The sequence below is a fragment of the Talpa europaea genome (genome assembly GCF_964194135.1).
Source record: "Talpa europaea genome assembly, chromosome: 1".
NCBI classification, from domain to species: domain Eukaryota; kingdom Metazoa; phylum Chordata; class Mammalia; order Eulipotyphla; family Talpidae; genus Talpa; species Talpa europaea.
The window spans coordinates 106,136,143-106,154,681 of record NC_140073.1 but is presented as its reverse complement, the minus strand read 5'-3'; the positions used below and the strand labels follow the sequence as shown (position 1 = coordinate 106,154,681).

At 36.3% G+C, this 18,539-nt stretch overlaps 1 protein-coding gene across 2 annotated transcripts in view; it reads right to left on the bottom strand.

Moving 5' to 3' along the window:
* The window catches only part of XIRP2 (xin actin binding repeat containing 2), a gene marked incomplete at both ends in the record, with an annotated part of 242,748 nt that overhangs the window by 119,489 nt on the left and 104,720 nt on the right, over positions 1–18,539 (bottom strand). The gene's annotated exons all lie outside the window — the stretch shown is intronic.

Below are 18,539 nucleotides of genomic sequence, written 5' to 3'. Positions count from 1 at the left end.
TTTAAAATGTCACATTTACCCTATGATGATAATCTTTGTAATTATAGAGCTCTCAAATTACAGATCCATTTAGACACCACTGCAAGTATAGTTCGGCAATTCATAAAGATTGTACAATTAATTCTTTGAGATAGTAACTCAAAACTGGAGACATAAAAAGTTCCCAGAGAAAGAAAGAATAAAGGACATTTCACATGTAGGGAGTCTAGCTTTCCTTTCTAACAGATTGAGTTATATTATCTAATAAAACAAGTAATCAGGCTAATTGTTTTGGATAAAAATTGTAAAATGTAAGGAAATGAGCCAAGACAGCTTGAGAAACAAAAGTGTATATAAGTAACCTCTTAACCACTTAACCTGTTTGTTTTCTAATTTGTATATACATGAATATGTTTAATGTATATTTATGTATAATAAATCATTAGAAACTGTTGTTTTGTGTTTAATTATATTTTCCTTTAAATAACCTCACATACCAAAGGTATGTTTTCTGCTCTTTATTTTTTTATTTATTTTTTTTCCAAAATTTTTTTAAAGATTTATTTATTTATTTATACAAGCACTGGGTACAGTCAGAAGCAAGGGAGGGTGAGAGAATTCACCAGAGCCAGAGCAGGGAGCAGAGCAGGCAGACTGACAAAACACACTGCTGAGAGGAGCAGCGGGCGGCAGGAGAGGTCTGTGCACCATGTGGGACCCTCCTCTGGTGGCTGGGGAGCAGCTGGGGATTGAACCGGCACTGCAGAAGCTGCGGGCAGCTTTGCAATCCAGCGCTCAACTGCTATGCCACCAGGGAGGCCCCTGCTACCTTTATTATTGTACTCTTTAACTGAAATTAAAAACACAGGAGAAAAATAGAGGAAAAGAAGTTTACATTGTTTCAGGACTTTCCGTAACATTTGTGTTCCCAACTATTATAAAAAATCCATAAATTCACACCAAAATGCCATCGTTTATAACAGCAGTGATGTTTTATGCTGTTGAGACACAATGCTACTCATCCATGGCATGAGGGTGGCAGTTGCTTAACTAGTGAAAAAGCATAGCATCATCACCTCAGGTCTTTTGGTGCCTCCTTCTACTAACATGGAAAATAACAGCTATGAAATGGATACAGAATGTTGGTCTTTTGTTTTATCAATGTAACCCAACTCCCAGGGAAAATAAAGTAAGAAGATGCCTGAAAAATCAGTGAGTCCTGTTCAGAAAATTTTTGTTTGGAGAAAGGGTGGAATACTGAATAAGGTCCTTGGCCTGATTGATGATGTGAAAGGATCATCTCTGTTTCATATTAAAACATGGAAATGTGACAGGTGAGATTCTTTAAGCAAATAAATATTCATCCAGTGATGACACTAACTTATACTATATTGGTATTCTCAAATTTAAACTCAAAAAGATAGCAAGAATGCATCATATACTGAATGGAAGGGACCCCACAGAAGGTTCACATGTGAATGTAGTAGACATGTTCCCACATCTTGATCATCAGATGTCAGGTAAGATTCTCAGCACCCTGGACAGTGGTAAGTAGGGACCTAGGTAAAGACTTAGAAGAACTTAGAGCATGTGGAACTGAACTGTCCTCATCAAATTAGTGATCCACTCTAATCTCTTTGAGCTTATTTTACGTACTGTGCTTTCCCAAAAGATTTACTTTGAGTGAAAATCTAGACTTAAACATATGTGCAAAACACCAGTTGAAAGGGAAAACATGCGGTACTAGAACTTGGATTGGAGTTCTCCCTCGCTACTTATTAGGTGCGTGGTCTTGCTCAAGTCACTTGACATGTCTATGACTAAGAGTTTTTATTTGTTGTTATACAAGGAGATTTAGTCACTGAACATCTAGCATTCAACAACCAACAATTCAAAGTGCAATTTTATTTGAAATAAATTACAATAAAGAAACATTATTCATCCTTTGTAGTTTCCAGTTCAGTGAGGGAGACTAAGACTAAGTCCTTTATGTGACTAATAAAGCACATAAATCAATGTAGCTCTGCAACTATATATAGATTCAGAAAGGAGAGATATATAAACTCAGTGTGTTTAAAATGAAATTAACCTAGTGAGGAAGGTCAGCAAAGTTCCCCAGGAGAAGATCTTCAGTAAATATTTGAAGGATAAGTGGGACTTAACTATGTGAAGAACTTTTCATGTGGTAAGAATCTGGGCAGGAAGGAAGCATGGTGGATAATGTGGTAGAAGTAGGGAGCTGAGAGAGAACACGGATGACCTGCAGAGGTAGGTAGAGGTGATTCACACAGGACCTGGAGGAACATTAACTATTTTGGTCTTAAACTTAAATAAGAGACCAGGAAAATGAATAACTATAAGAAAGTGAAAATCAAAATCAACAAAAAACTATGAACCACAGACACTCTATGGGGGGTAGGGGGCAGGAGGGGAGGGATTGGGATCAAAATAAGGGGGTTGCAATTGTATGGGGAATATAAAAATAAAATTTATTATTTAAAAAAAAAGCCAAATGGCATTACTGAAGGATTTTAAGTGTGTGTATGTGTGTGTGCACGTGTGCGTCCATGGACACACATGACAAAATTAGGTCTGCAATGTGAATAGCTCAGTCAACCACTAGCATGTATTTTCTCAACCTTGGCATTATCAGCATTTTGAAACAAATATTTTTTTTGTTGGGAGGGCACTATTTTAAATTTCCAGGGCTATTAATGAACCTGTTGAGTGATTTTGTCTGAAAGTTTTCTACAATTTTACTTCAGTCAGGTTGAGGTTTTGTGAGGAAAAAAAAGAAATGTGTGTTGTAGGGTAGTTTATGGTGTTGGAAGTTGCAAGGGATTTAGGCTGTCATCAAGAGAACTGAGGGTGATTACAATTATACAGAATAAAAAAAAACACCTGAAGAAAATTCAGAGATTGGTGTGTTTTCAGGAGAGAGTCATGTGTCTGTTACAGAAAGTAGGTAGAAAAAAGTAGACCAGTTGAGGCTTTAGAGGAGGTTGCTGATTGTGGATCGGGAGTTCCAGAAACACTTGTGGAAGCTAGGCTTAAATAATACCTAAATAGATAAAGTCTCTCAGTTTTGTCTACAATATTTTCTAGCTGTTAAGAAACCTTAAAATCAGGAAAGCAATGGAAAACACAGGAAATTTAAGCATAAAAATGAGATATTTATTCATTTTTACTTATGTACAATTCTTCCTTTAACATAATGTATAATTATAACCTTAGAAAATCAGTATTTATATATATTTAAAATATGAGAATGAAAAGTTCCAGCCTTTAATTATGATTTAACATCTACTTCACAAGAGACCACGGAACTATAGAACCACCTAGTCAGAACATGTTTTTTTAAAAGAGTGGTTTGCCTTGTACTTTGTATTTTCTTTCTCTTGGTTGTATCTATGAGTAGGGAGGTCACTGGGGTGGGAAATGAAAATGTTTCCACTTGTCTCTATTTAAAATGCTGATCTAGGGCCTCCGCTGATGGCGCAGCGGTTGAGCGCTGGCCTGGGAAGCTGCCTGCAGCCTCTGCAGCACTGGTTCGATCCCCGGCCACCTGCGAGGGTCCACACATGGTGTGCAGACCTCTCCTGCCGTGCCCGCTGCTCCCTTCAGCAGTGTATTTCATCAGTCTGCCTGTTCTGTTCCCCGCTCTGGCTCTGGTGAATTCTCTCACCCTCCCATGCTTCTGACTGTAACCAGTGCTTGTATAAATAAATAAATCTTAAAAAATAAATAAATAAAATGCTGATCCAGGGCCTCCCTGGTGGCACAGGGGTTAAGCAGTGCATTATGAAGCAATTCACAGCCTCTCCAGCATGAGTTTGATCCCCAGCCAGCCAGGGAGCAACCCATATGGCGCAGCAGACCTCTCCTGTCTTGCCTGCTGCTCCCCTCAGGAGAATATTTCAGTCAGTCTGCCTGTTCTGTTCCCCGCTCTGTCTCTGGTGAATCCTGTCTCCCCCCTGCATCCCTGGCCTGTACCCCAGCTCTTGTATGCATAAATAAATCTTTAAAAAAATGCTGATCTAGATTAAGCACTTTCCTGCCAGACTCAGTGTATTCTTGCCTTTGGAGAAATAAATATATTGAAATAGACAAACATAGAAAGTTTTATGTTGACATAAAGAGAGGGCCAGAAAGAAAGGGGAATTATACAACATAAATGACAAGAAAACTCACAATGAATTCTGCTCTATTGAGTGAACAGGACAATTCCAGACACAGCCTGATCAATTCATGAATGAAAAATAAATTTATTCATGCTTTTGAAGTTTTAAAATTCCTTTGTCGCAACCCCTTTCCAGGAAAGCTTTACCTCTTTTCTCTATATTTTAAATATATCTTTTTCCTGATAACCCAACTTGGTGCAAGGCCAACTACAAAGCTCCTTCATTCCATCCTACACTCATCTTCATTCATTCAAATGTGTGTAAACACTGAAAATTTCTCAAGCACTCTTCTAGTCACTATGAATACAAGTATTATTAAGATGCAGGTTGGGATCTCCAGAAGCTCAAAGTCTAGTGACAGAGAAAATCACATCAATTGAGCCTTAAAACTAAAAAAAAACAAAAAAAAAAAACAAAAAAAATAATTATAAGGAAATGTAGCCATCGTGGATGCAGAGAGATAGAACTCCTGGGAACTAGGATCACAGAAAGCTCCCTAAAGAAGGTGATGTGGAGCTATGTATTGGACTAGAGTTGAGCTCTCTCCTATAGGAAACAGGAATTATTGAGAATGAATGAAATAGGGTTACAAGATTAAATTTGTACTTTAGATATATGTAGCGGTCAGTTATATGAAAAATATTACCTACAAATACAGCACACACACATACATACATGTCTAATTGCTTATTAGTAAGCATAGTAAAGAGTTTATTAAATTTTCCAATTGAAAGAATAAACCTACAAAAGATTAGTAAAAAGGGGAGGAGAGAGAGAACATTAAAAACTAGTTAGGCATGAAATTAGTAATTTGTAAGATAAAGGTAGTGTAGAATTTAAGCATGGCTCCTATACAGTGATTTGAACAGCACTGTGAAATTGATAAAACAGGACGAATCTCTTCAAGTCAATCAGTGCCTCAGGGAGGTGAAAGCCAATTTTTCGTGTGCTTCTCAACCCATCATGAAGTGAGGTGATCTAATAGGGAACCTGGTGGATAAAATCTTTGTTATATTCTCAGTTTTGGGATACTCATATGGATAAAAGCCACAGGGACTCCCACAAGCATATATCCCTATTTCTCTAATACACATTTTACACATAACTGTAAAACCTAACTTTTTCCAAGGAAATATTGCTAAAGCATAGCATTTATTTTGCTTCACAAATGGCGCTTGTGTTTTCTTTTGACATCTTGGTAGTGAATTAAGTTTCTGCTATGTTGAATATGAGGGTTTTTTTTAAAAAGATTTACTTATTTATACAAGAACCAGGGTACAGGCCAGATGCATGGGAGGGTGAGAGGATTCACCAGAGACAGACCAGGGAGCAGAACAGGTAGACTGACTGAAATACACTGCTGAGGGGAGCAGCGGGCGAGACAGGAGAGGTCTGCCCCGCCATGTGTGTTGCTCTGCAGCCGGTGGGGATCGAACTGGCACTGCAGAGGCTGCGGACAGCTTTATAGCACTGCACTGAACCGCCTGCGCCACCAGGGAGGCCCTGAATATGAGTTTTCTATGGTACATTCAGCTGAAGATATTCAGGAGGTAGCTAGAGTTCTGTCACTGAAAAGAGAAGTTTGTGGTAGAATGAAAGACATGATTCATTAGCAAGAAGGTGACAGTTACAACAATGAGTCTATTAAATTACCCAGAGTATTACAAAAAGTGAAGACAGTGGAAGAAGGAACTTCACTGGTATTTAAGGGATAGGAGACGGAAGATAGTCTGGTGAAGGCAGTAGAGGGGGAACATCAGAAGAAAGGCCCCTTCCAATCTACACTGTCTTTGTGTGAATTAGCAAAAGGTGTTTCATTCTCAAGATCCTTTACTGCATCTGCTAGAAAGTTGTCATAATATACTGTTTTTGTTAGATCAGAACATGTTACTGCCATCTGCTGGAAAACTGTCATAATAGATATATAACTTTACCTTATTTTTGACTGCACTGCTTCTGCCTGAGTGGGTTACATCATGCACAACAATGTGTGGCTGCCAGAAGCAGCTAAGGAAACCTGAAAGCCATGAACATTACTGCATGGCACTTCAAATGCAGCAAGCACTTTGTAGAAAATAAGTAATGAAAAAAATCCCCTGATTTGGGCAATTAGGAGGTGTTCTGGGTAAAAAAAAATCCCTGAAGAAGACAATTGTTTCAAGAAAAGCTAAGGTGGATAACTAAAGTGATGTGGTGACGTACATCTGAAGGGTGTGATCCTACAGCTCTAAATTATATGCAGTGTTATAAGCAAATGTTAACTCAATTTAGAAAAAAAAAAACATCAAGCAAGGCAACAGAAAACAAAATAGACTGATATTTAGGAGAAAGAGACAATCACAAATTTTTATTGTAATCCTGGAGAATGTGAGTTGTAACAGAAGTAGAGTGCTCATGTACTGCGGTTTCTGCCTGAGTCTCTGGGATGCTCCCTTTTGGATATCCTTTTCAGAAACCATGATGCTTTCAGAAGCTCAAGACACTTGGAGAGAACATCTGCACAGAGCTCCACTGCTCTGAATCAATTGATTTTCCAGGTGACAGGAGCAGTGTGTATGAGCTGCTTTGAATGTTCAGTACTATGTAGTCTTCAATAACTATGGCTGTAATTCACATGAAAGTGAAACTGCATGGAAGATTCTAAGAATTGCCCACGTTAGTTAAGTCAACCCTAGGACCCTGAGAGACAAAAAATTCTGTCAAGTCGCCAAATTTGGGGAGTGGTTTGTTATGGAGTAATAAATAACCATAAAGTATTTCCTCACACAATGTATATTCTATTGTTTAGTTTCAGTGGCCCTCAATTTTCGACTCAGAAATAAGAAAATTGGAGAACAGAAATATTCCTTAAACAAATAATAAAGGCCAATATTTTTTTGAACTTGCTTTGATTTATGTCAAGTGTTCTCTGCTCCACATGTATCCCTTTTATTTAACATTTGAAACAGTACTATGAGATGCTTATGTCTATTTATAATAAATAAAGGTTAAAGAGCTTTGGTAACTTCAGCAGCTTGCTGAAGGCCACACAGTTAGAAAGTGTCTAAGTTGATATATTTTATTACTACATCTTCCTGTCTCCATAGGGCAATTTATCTATAATATGGGTTATAATGGGGTGACAATAAAATATCAACTCCTTAACAGTTATAAATAGGTCTTACTCCTCCTTCTACACTTTTTAGCATTATGCCTACACATTGTAATCATTTAATAAAGGCTCAGCCTAACTTTTCAAAACTTTTCATTTTTTAAAAAAGATTTATTTATTTATGCATACAAGAACCGGGATACAGACGAGATGTGCAGGAGGGTGAGAGGATTCATCAGAGACAGAGTGGGGAACAGAACAGGCACAGGCAGACTGACGAAATACACTGCTGAGGGGAGCAGCAGGAGAGACAGGAGAGGTCTGCCAAGCCATGTGGGACCCTTGCCAGCCGGCCGGGATCGAACCTGTGCTACAGAGGCTGTGGACAGCTTCACAGCGCTCAACCAACCGCTTGTGCCATCAGCGAGGCCCACATGGCATTTTTTTTTATTCACATAGAATTCAGGAACAGAAGCAAAGAAAATGGGCAAAAACAATAATTAGATGGAGAAACCATATTCAATGTCACAACCTGTTCACACTCTATTGCATGTATCACTCAAGAAGTACCCAAAGAAATGGTGTGGCCTGCTCCCTTATTTAACCACACCTAAAAAAATTTCAATGTGAGTATATCAGCTGGCCTAGTGGAACTCCCTGATTTGCCAGGAAATTTTCAATAATCTGGCATTGAGATTCTTTACCATGAGTCCACCGGGTCCCTTCAGGTTGTGTTGAGCCATCCCTCTTCCTGTTCTCAAAGGGATGACACTTGGTGTTTCCCGAATCATTTCTCTACTTTCTACTTCTTTGCTATATTAATTTCTATTTGTCTATAAAACTCTTCCTCTGGTCCCCACTTGCCATATTTATCTACAGAAATGCCAACTGTCTTCTCTGATGAGGTTCAAGTACCACTTGCTTTATGTAGTTTTTCCCTAATGCCACAGATATAAGAAATTTCACCCACCTTGGAATGTCAGTTTGCAGGGTTTTTTTTTTTTTTTTCATTCTCTTTTGTACTCTAGTCATTTTTGAGACATCTTGTTTCTCCCATTATAGTGTCAGCTCATTAAGGAGAAGCTTTATTCATCTTTATAGCCCACATGTAATCTAATACACTGAATTCCTTGAACACTGCAGATACTAAATGTTTATTGAATGGACTAAAATAATTTTTGAATTTTATATTCACATAAAACATTCAGAAGAAAATACAATCTAGAAATGTCCAAAATTTGTGAAGACATACTTCACAGAGTGAAAGAAGCAGACATTACATTGGTGAATTGCTTTGAAAAGAGAAAGGAAAACAAAATTTATATCCTTTGATTCATGAACCGAATTTTATTGCCAGTTACTAGAACTCAGCACCTAAATTGTTCTAGTAGTCTAATAAACTAATTTTATCACAATTTTTTAAACTTAAAGCTAAAAAATTTCATTATACCAGAAAGAACCAATAGGAATACATGAATACTAACATTGTTGTCTATAAGCAAGAAAGTACATGTTTTCCTAAGGTACTATAAGATAATTTCTTCTTTTTTAATGTCTCATCAGTTGTCACATTAATTCTACTACTTCTTCCAGAATGAGCTTAAATATAAATGGCGTAATTGAACTACGATTTTTCAGGCAAGAAAATGCACCAATAATTTTTATGATTTTCAAATTTCTTTTATCAATCCTTATTAAATATACAGCCATAAAATTCTATGTCATCTATACCATTCTTAGAGGCATTCTTTCCTCATGTAGTTCTGTAGTCTCCTTTTCTATTTCTGTGTACCCCGAGAATACATTCATTCATCCATTCACTACTGCTATGAATTATGTATCAACCCCAAACTGTGTATCAACCCACAAATTCATGTGAAATCACTATTCCCCACTACATGAGAACGTGACTATATTCGTGACAAATAGGACCTTTAAAGAAATTATGACAATGGGACCATTAGGGTGAACTTATTGACTGGTGTCCTTATTAGAGGATGAAACTTGGACCCACAAAGACTGGGATGACCAACTGGAGCCATCAAATAGTCAGTTATATGAAGGAGACGGGCCTCAGAGATAATTAACCCTGCATTACATTGCTCTTGGACATCAACCTCCATTACTGTGAGAAAATAAATTTCTGTTGTTTGAGACACCCAACCTGGGGTATTTTGTTAAGCAGTTATAGCAAACTTAAACACTACATTTAGACTTAGACGTATAAGGATATACCTGGCTGTTGATTGTGAGTTGTTCCTCAGTAGCTTTGAAAACAATAGATTTAACTGGTTGTATCTTTATAGCCAAACAGAGAACTCCTTACTACCATTGGCTCTGTGTCACCAATATTGGGTGAATTTAATAGAACAACTATCAAAGTAGCTATGCACTCATAATATCTGAGTACTTTACATTTACTCTGCATTGGGCATAAGGCTCACATGTGATATTTATGTAATATGTATGTAGGCCCAGATTCTGAGACAAGGCCACAGGCAAAAGGTTTCCAAGGTATCTCCTTATCAAAGTATGGAACATTCTCGAAAGCTGAATTTTTCAGATAAAATCCCATTGATACTTTGCCTGCATTGTAGTCAATTTTATTAAAACCCTGACAGATTTTTTTTTTTTTCCTCAGGTGAAATGAATGTAAGTCCTATCTGGCCCTTGACAAGCCAGCACAAACTAACGTACCAAGTCCCACAGAAGTCCCTGGCATAAAGACCTAAGGCCAAAACTTATAAATGCATAAATAGCATTGACCCTCAAGGTCATTCTGTGTTTTATTTCATGCAACATTCAATTTCTTTTCATTTAATTCCAGATCTATCACTTAAGGCCATTCTTCACCTTAACTTTAGTTCTAGAAGCTATAAAGACATCTTGAATCTTATCACTCTGGTGTATTATACCTAAACCTGAGATGCATACTAAAATTCTCCCCAACATTTCCTTCAGCGTTCCTAAAGGGATGCACTAGCCCTCAGGAACAAGACTATATCTCCTCCATCTTTCAAATTTCCTTTTTAGTACCCTGGATAGAGTTAGGAATAGAGAAGCCATCTCTAGGAAATGTTCTCAAAATACAAGATAACCTTTTGAGTTTTGTAGATTGTCTAACATGATGCACAATGTTATTAGTAGTCTCAAGAATTTGACAGGTATAGTCATTTAAAATGGAGTATTTTGCTCAAAAATGCAATTAGTGGGCAGCTTTCGGGCTGCAGGACTAAGGGGAGCTCAGCCACAGGCAGAATCAGGCCCCTGTAGATGATGCTCTCTGGGGCCCATGCTCTGTTACAGAGTCCAGTGAGCCTGGACATCCAAATCTACATGGTCATACATACTTGACTTCTGGGGCCAGACACACATCACTATTAACTATCAACCTTTCCAGTGTCTGCTATTTTCTGTAGAATGAATCTGCTCCTCATCGCCTCTCCTAAATGTGCAAGTGGGTATAAAACATGTTCACCTCCCGGGTGTGAAACCTTGTACTATGCCCTATATATTATCCCTGTTTTCTACTTGGAGAAAATTAAGCACAGAGATCTTAGAATTACATATCCAATTTTTGGTTGGATCCAAAATTCAAACTCTTATGTCCCAACTTTTTAAAGAAAATATTTGGTATATGCAAGTACACTCTCACTTTATATTCTTGGAAGAAAATCTCTTCCAGGAGGGGAAAAGCTGATTCAGGTCTTGTGTGCATGTTTTCTAATTTCTTTTGATAAAGTCACCTCATTTAGAGGCTGGGCATGTACATGATTATTTTGCTGTTTGCTACTGACCTAACAGAAAGAATACCATGAAATGAAAAGAGGTATGTTTCCAAGTTAACTGAGGTTCCTCAAGTACAGAAAACATGTTGCTATTTGGGCTTTGAATGGAAAACACATCCTTATGTCCCTTTGTTTCTCACCTCTTCAGAGACCATGCTCATTTGACTTGCTGTGTTCCTAAGAAAGCGTGTAGCACTTTTGTGTTCCTAAGAAAGCATGTGGCATTTTATCCTTAAGAAGAACTGAACTCAAATTCCCCATGAGATACAGATTTTTAGTGCTAGATGCCCTTATTTTCCTGCTGGCATTGCATTTAGGCAGTTAATTTTCCATATAAAGTAGAAATAATGCCTTCTTTTATTTCTCAGTCAAGAATAAAATTCTCCAACTTGCCCCAGTTGTCTCATTTTCTTAAATAGGGCCCTAAAGTATTTTATGATTATCTTTATTAGTTGGAGACTATATCCAGGCTTGAAATAATTCTAATGAAAGGAAAACTTCTATTAAAATATTTTAACTAGTTTCAATTGACCATATTACTGGCAATGGAAAATCCCTAATGGCTAAACCTTTTAAAGCTAATCTGCTTTAACGCATTTTAAAATTGATGTGCCATTTGAGATTTAGGTGTTAGCTTGCAAACTGTTTTCTATTCCTATTCTGACATTCATTTGTTATTTCATTTCCCCTTAACTTTTTAGAAATGAGATAACCCAATGATATTCCCTAGAGTTTCATGAAACAGTTAAAAACGAAACTTTGTATTCAAACTATCGTACTAAAAATATGCAGAAGGATAAAATGGAAAAATGTTCATTTGTGTAGATGGTGATCTAACAGAGCTCAGAGGGAATCAGTCATGTTTACCTGAGGAGCACAAAGCTCTTGACAGACCACATAATTGCGTTGAGTTGTAGCAGCATGACGGAAAATGGCTGAAGCTAGTCAGACTCAAATTCATCACTTCTTTGCTTCATGAATGTGAGGAAATTTTTTTACTACTATACGCATCCATTTTTTCATCTGTTAAATTATGGTAATATTACTTACTTTGAGTTGAATATGACATTGGGTAAAGTAGGCATCTAATATCTGGTAGATATTGCATAGATATTTCAATACACGTTTTTAATAACCATCAATGAAATGCTAAGAAGGAAATTGAGTTTTCCAAATTCAAAGAGACACTTAAGATTTCTCAAGGAGTGTGTTTGATTTTTAGCTGTGAACTCTCTTTTCGACACTAAATTGAATATTCAGGAAAAATGCGATCCTCATAAGGTATAAATATTTATATTCATGGACTAATTATGCCAAGTTGAGATTTTGCTAAGAAAAGAGGCTGAGAAAGTTGCTCTTATGAAGCTTCTGGCTGTCTACGCTTTATAGAAGATAAAGTGAGATACAGTGAGATGCTAATTATAAAAAAAGATGGACCTTTATCTTCTTTTATTTCTTATGAGTTGTGGGAACTTAGATATGTCATAAACTCCCCATGACTCTTTTCCTTTACTATAAATTAAGGGAATGATAATTCAGGCCTTCTGTGGTGATAATTAAAATAATTACTTAAAACAATTCTTATAAAATGTCTTACATGCCTCCGAGGCATAGTGCTCTTATTCAAAGTTAGAAATGTTTTGAATCAGGAGGCAGAAATGTTGAGACTCCTGAAGGTATTACACTTTCTAACACAGTTCTTTGCTGTGCCTAGGGAATATAACATTCAACACCATGGAGGAACAGATGGCAAAGAAATCCTGTTCAAATCCCTCCCTCCTTGGGGACTGTGCTTACTGCTAGAAATAACAATGTGTGCTCTAGGAAGCCAGATACAGCCCCTGAGAGATGAAGTTCACGGAATGGCACTGAAGAAGTATGGAGAGAACCACATCTTCTTTAAAGTTTTTCCTGAGAGGGTTCCCATTTCTGTGATACTGGACTAAAGATGGCCAAAAAAGTCAATGGAAATCAGCCCCAATGTGACAGAGGTAAATCCTTTCAAAGGCTTAGTGAAATGAGGAAAGCATACTGGCACTCTCAGAGCATAGTTTCCATAGTATAGAAACTCATTTTATAAAACCCCATGAACAACACAACAAGCTATTTTAAATATAGTAGTACAGAAGGGGAGGCTCTAAATGGATTATCCATATACCATCTTTACAATGCTGAAAAGGGGAAAGAATACTCTTATAAGCCAATTAGATCAGCACTTAGCATACATGACAGACTGTGTTTAACATTTGCAGCAATGAGGGAGAGAAGCTGAAACAAAACCATCCTATAAATAAACTGCTGAACTTTAGCATGTGCCATATTAAGAAATTTTCAATCTTCTTAACTCTGAAGCTGTATGCTTTGAATTATAATTATTTCTGTAGTCTTTGGAGAAATGTGGGCCTCATAAGCATAATCCATTCCTTCATTCAGCAACCATTATTGAGCACTTATCAAATGGCAGAGACTGTCAAATGCTGAAATTTTGCAAAGAACAGTCAACAGTTTGTCCCTTCAAAAGCTCTCAGGCTGGAAAAGCACCTACAAGCTAGGGCAGTGGTTCTAAGAGGTAGTGAGCCATGAGATTGTGCTCAAACACTAAACTTTGCAAGTAAGTCACATACATTCGCTCTTTACTGTTTCCTGGGTATCCCCATAGTATCTTACCTTTGCTTCTTTGCATTTCAAAGATTATCTTTTTTTGGGGGGGTGATATAAAGTTTATTTTATATAATTTATTTATATATATTTTACATCATTGCTCATTTTATACAATGTTTGCTTTCTCCTCTCAGGTGTAGCCCCCAAGACCAATTCACCTGAGCACCACTGCCATAGTCCCTTTTGCTCTTCCCTCCCCTGTTTATTTTTTTTTAAACTGTGCTATTTTTTTTTAAGATTTATTTATTTATTTATACAAGTACTGGGTACAGTCAGAAGCACGGGAGGGTGAGAGAATTCATCAGAGCCAGAGTAGGGAGCAGAGCAGGCAGAAGGACCGAAGTACACTGCTGAAGGGAGCAGCGGGCGGCAGGAGAGGTATGAGCGCCATGTGGGATCCTCCTCCAGTGGCCGGGGAGCAGCCGGGGATTGAACTGGTGCTGCAGAGGCTGTGGGCAGCTTCACAACCCAGCGTTCAACCGCTGTGCCACCGGGGAGGCCCTTCCCTCCCCTGTTTTGATCCCTCTCCCTCTGCCCTCCTGCAAAATGTCTCTGATTTATAGTGGCCTGTTAAAGATTATCTTAATTAGAAAGGGATGCATGTCCAACCATTGCAACAGAAAACAATGAATATACTCAGGAGAATGTCATTATTATGACATAAGTCAGATGAAGACAAACACCATATGACTTCATTCCTATGTGGTATACAGAGAAAATGAACAAATGGATGAACTAAATAAAAACAAAAACAAACTTTCAAACTATAAGACCAATTAGAAATAACTGAAAGGGAAGGGATAGGGGGTGAGTAAATCAGGAAAAAGGGGACAATGGTATGGTAAAAGATAGAGTTGAGGTTTTGCGATGACCTTAATGTACTATATATGCATTTTGATTCTTATCAGTGAACACCTGAAACTTATGTACTGTCATAACGTAATGTTAATTCAATTAAAAAATTCAAAAATTAGGCCACATAGACTATTCATTCTCACATGAAAGAGTTGAAACAGTCATTGATCAGTGGAAACAGTGCTTTAAAATAGGTTATTGTTTAAGAAATCAGATTTGTAAAATGGAAAACATCTAAGAAGCTAAATTAAAGAGGGTGAATTTTACAATGAAAATTCTATGAAGATCATTAGATTTACCTTAAAATGTTGTTTTTATACATACAAAGCAGGAAACTACAAAGCAAGAGAGGTAAATCTTTTAAACACAGTTCAAATGTTATTCCATTTCCGAGATTGCATTTGCTTTCTTGTTGAATTTTCACAACTAGATGAAGTGAGACAGGCAGGTATTACTTCTTATTCTTATAGAAATCTATGAACTTGTATCTATAGTTCACCCTTTCTTCTTTACTACAGCTCAGAGTGTATCCCTCTTTTTTTCTTGAATCTAAGGTTAATTCCCTGAACTGTGCTCCAATTATCATACCCTTTGCTACGGTTTTCATTTCTGAATGCTATAGAGTCCTACTCCTCATTTCTTACATCAGAATCCCTTGGTGTGGGGCTGGGAGTCATGAACTTTTAAAAACTTTTCTAGGTGATTTTAAAGTTCACCCAGGGCAAGAACCTTCCTGTCCTCTTGTTTTCTTGGACACCTTACTCTAGAATTATTCACTATTGTCAATGAATAATATAAGACAAATTATCTAAAACTTATCAATGAGACCAAAAAAGTAGGTGGCAAATTATCTCAATATCATTTTAGGACTTAGGCTATATGATTATCTTGGGGAATGTGTTTCACTCACCTATATTTATAACTGATCTAAAGTTAAAGGTCTAAGGTTTAGAGGAGATATATCTTAATGTACATATTTTTATATAGTAGAGATGAAAATAATTTGTCTCAGAATTTTAGTTCGGTTTGCAAAGCTGAGAATGAAGGATATGAGACAACCATCGGAGAAATGTATCGGGTCAATCATGTAGAATTTGCTGAAGGGTAACCCAAAAAAAGTTACCCACCAAACCTTAGTTCATGACACATAAAGGAAGCAAAAGGAATGAAGCATTTGAATGATAAGAAATTGTAAGGAAAGTATTCCTTGAAGAGTATTGTATTTCAAACCCACATAAATGAGGAGGAGAGAGGCACTACAATAAAATCTGTTCAATTGAGTGTGTGCTGAACTATAGAAAACCACAGACTCATGCAATGCTAAGGCATCAGAAGAGGATTTAGAGAGGGTTAGCTGGCATTATCTCCTCATACTTATATGTCACATAAACTGGTAACTGACTCTTGCTAGAAGAATTCTGAAAGCAAGACATTCTAAATTGGGCACAAGCTGAGAATGCAGTGAAGGAAAGAGGAGGATGCATGAGTTTTCATGTGTATTCAAATACAGTTGCATTTGAGTCATCTTTAAATGGACACTGTCCTAAAGGGCTTTCTGTGGAAGTGAGATGAGTCAAGTAAAAAGAGACTGGGATATACAGCCAGAGACAGAAACTTACTGTTTGTGTGGTGGAATGCAGGTAGAGGAAATTAGGAAATACAGTGGCCATCCAGAGGTTATAGTGATAGCATTAGGAAATGAGCAAGTGGGAGATACCCAAGGAATAGGAAGTATCCAAGGAGCATACAAAATTAGCCACAGAATAGAGCCAGTATTTGGGCATCAGCCATGCCCAGAAGTCACTAACGAGATTATAATATCAATCAAGCAATGTTTCTGTTTTTTCTGTTCTGTTCTCAGTTCTGACCAGTTATGTTCAGGTGCATTCTCTACCTATCACCGTCCTTGATAAGAAAAGACAGGACTAGTTACACTTAGCAAGGAAATCATATATTTTCTCTTACATAGAAAATCAAATTTCTCTTACGCAAAAGCCAACTATATTGTTAGATTAATCCCAACAATTCTTTTATAAAACATAAGTTGTTTTCAAACTACATATGTCAGCTATCCTTGTTAATGCAATAACATAATTTAATTAAACATTATATCAACTAATATACAATGCAAGACTGAAAAAAAATGAAAAAATTAAAACTTGATGTTTAATGTGTCAATAATTGCACTAAATTTAAATGGTCTCATTATACCAATTAAAAATAGAGATTGGCAGAGTGAATAAAAACATTACAACCAATGAACATCTGGGCACTGAAGTTAACAATACTACATGAAAGTCTCAAAAATTAATTATTTAGGTTTAAATATAATAAAACATATATAGGATTTGGATGCTTAAAAACTATAAGACTCATGAATGAAATGAAAAATCTAAATAAATGAAGAGACATATTGTATTCAGGGATTATTAAAACTCAGTAAATTAAATATGTGTCTAATATACTCAAAATGACAATATATAATCTTAACAAATTCCTTTATACTGACAGTTACAGACAAGATTATTTTATAACTTGTACAGAAATAAAAGGAATTAGGGTAACTGAGATAACTTAAAAAAATAAAGTGGGAGAAAACTATTAAATTGATTTTAATAATTTTCATTTTATAGTTATAGTAGTTCAAATTGTGTCACAGTAACAGCTAGACATATAGATTTATGGAACAGAATATAGAATCTAGAAAAACACCCATGTAGGTATGTTCAATTAATTTTTGAGAAAGGTACAATATCATTTCAATGGAGGAATCATAGTTTTATAGCCTTCCATGTATTTCAAAAAGCATACATTTTTAGGCTTTTTCAATTACTCAAATATCTTTAAATTCATAGACAAAAATAATCCATAAAAAAGCTCAAGGCAAACCTAACATTTTACATAAAAATGAAATCAAACTGGATAATGGACTTAAATGTAAAACTACAAAAGTTTTAAGAAATAAACATAGGGGACATTCTTTATTATTTGGGCTAGGTGAAGAGTTTTTAGATTTAACAATAAAAATCATTACCCATAAAATTAACACTGAAAAAATTAACTTAAGTGTCAACAGTTTTTGCTCAGTTAAAGATCTTAAGAGGATGAAAAGAGAAGCATGCAACAAACCAGGAGAAAATATTTGCAAGGCACATCTGTGTCAAGTACTAGTATCTTGATATATACAGAAAATTTGAAGCTCAAGAGCAAAAAACAAAACAAAGTTATAGAAAATGGGCAAAAGTAATGAGGAGACTGTGTTTTAGTCTGCATTTCACATCAGAAGATATACAGATAGTAATAAGCTCATAAGCAGTAAGTACTACGGAAATATGTTCAACATCATTAGCTATCAGGGAAATGCAAATTAAAACCTAATAAGATATCACAACACACCTGTCAGAATAACTAAAATAAAAATAGTGACAAGAGTAAATGCTGACAAGGATGTGAAGCAACAGGATCACTTATATATAGTACAACCATTCTAGAAAACAGTTTGGCAGATTTTAAAAAAGCTATAAGTAAAACTACCATATGAGCCAGCAAATGCACTTTTGGGCATTTATCCTAGAAAAATTAAAATTCATGTTCACACAAAAACTTGTGCATGCATGTTCATAACAGCTTTAGTATAACAGTCCCAAACTGCAATAGGTTAAACAAATTGATATGTACATATCATGGACTACTTTCAGCAATACAAAGAAAAAATACTATATATATATATATATATATATGAAATATATATATTATATATAACATAATTCTGAAAGGTGAAAATGTATTGCATGATTTCATTTTTTTAAAATTGAGGTAACACTGGTTTAGAATAATGCATTTAATTCTTAAGGCATAGGTGCACATCACTTCGGATGTGTGTTACCACACCACACCTACTACCAAGACACCAAGTTCTCTACTACAATCCTCTGGGTGTCCCCCACTACTTTCACACTTAGCTTCCCATCTTCCCCTTTCTTC